Source organism: Alosa pseudoharengus, unplaced genomic scaffold, assembly GCF_046254945.1.
Source record: "Alosa pseudoharengus isolate Yale_2024_CS ecotype anadromous, Long Island Sound unplaced genomic scaffold, YU_APseudo_1.1 YU_APseudo_1.1_scf_2, whole genome shotgun sequence".
NCBI classification, from domain to species: Eukaryota; Metazoa; Chordata; class Actinopteri; order Clupeiformes; family Clupeidae; genus Alosa; species Alosa pseudoharengus.
The window spans coordinates 7,950,280-7,952,094 of NW_027468663.1; positions in this window are offsets into that span (position 1 = coordinate 7,950,280).

Sequence of the window (1,815 nt, forward strand, 5' to 3'; positions counted from 1 at the left end):
GAGGCGGTTCCTACTCAAACCTCCGCCCTCGCCTGTCACCCCTAAACTTTGATTGGAGAATTCTCCCACGGAACTCCATTGGGCGTCATGTGTAACAAGGGTTTTCTTTGTATTACTAACCCCTTCGATGTCCACTTTGGTCATAATCAGTTTGAAGATGGTTTGTATGAGCAAAATACGCTCCTCAGGTAACATGCACATCTGCTGGAGATTTCCGCTGCATCTGAGAGTTTCATTTGTATGAACTGTTTTTGCTTTCAAGTAATTGGTTTTACCAGTTGACAATACTGGCTTAATAGGCCTACTCTGCATGTAAACCAGCAAAGACAATTGTAACAACATATGAAAACACATGAAAATATCTACGGCAGATATTTGTGTTATCCAAGATCTATAATCTCTCTCTCTCTGTAGAAATTATTTGAAATCATAACCTAGTTGTTGCCGTCCTCTGGTGGTGTTACAAAATTATTAAAAATGAGCAGTGGTCATGTGAATGTTGTTCTGTTTCTTGTTGTGTCTTTTCTTGATATAATTGTGTTGTAATAGGAAGGCATAACTTTGATATTGGGCGGACATGCCAGAATGCACCTTGTAGCAATACTTATTTAGTGAAATGCCAGTTACAGAGTGAAACAAATGCGCCATCTGCTGGTTATAATCATATAATACTGTGAAGATAACATTACACCCTATTGGTCATTCAATGTTGGACTGGATGTCATGTCCAAATGACATGTTGGACATAGGTCAAGTCACAACATAAATGTTTATTCCTTCTTTAGATGTATAATTTTTTTGTCATTATCACTTAGGCTATTTTTGTTTTATTTCTGTTTAACTTAGTTGAACCAGTAGCCTAGGGCCACTAAGCATTTAGTCTACTGAGTTCAAGCTCTGTGTTAGCATTCATAAAGTGCATTGAGGCAATTATAATTTTTGGTATAAATTAAATTCAACTGAATTGAATGGATTTGACTAAAATCATTCTTATCATTGACATAATCATGGTATGCATGCCTAAAGGTGTGCACTGGGCTCATGCCATCTAAAAAGATTGGCTCAGTTATTGTCAGCAGAAGTTTTCCAAGTGGCCTCAGTGGTCTGTGGACAATCTCTCCATTCACACATGAGATCACCACCTAAACGAACTGGATGCTAGGTCTATAAAAGTATTCTGCTGCACTGACGATGCCAAGCTTCAAGTACAAACCTGTGGTCTAACTGACTCCTCCTGACTTCATGGGAATATGTTTGTTTTGGTTCAAATGACTGTACCCGTTGCTGTGGACACGGTTTCAGGTGTGCTGATGGCTCACACCCATGTTTGCAGATAACTGGCTACAGTCAGCAGTTAGAGTTTATGTTGAAACAGTATTTGTCTCCAGGCACTCTCAGCAGAGATTCTCTGACTTTCTAAGCAAGTTATTGGTTCGACCATGCAACTGAAAGACATTCACTTATGTCCCTATATCTCCACATTAGGCCAGCCAAACACTGTCAATTCAAGGAGGAGTGCAATGTCATTGGCTACTGACCTCAAATATCAACAACCTTTCACCAAAATGTATCGTGCATATTAATGATGGGACATGGAAAAGGGACAGAATGCATGTTTAGAGAATTTTAAATAAAACAACATTTATGAGGATGATAACAGCTAATAAACACAGTATGTCACTATCACAGAAAGAGAGAGAGAGAGAGAAAGAAAGTCGAAAGATCAGGTCAATGTCCTTCCTCTTCCCCTCTTCCCCTGGTATTTACACAGATATATTGGCTTTGTTGCCATGCCATCGACACTGAAGGTAAAAG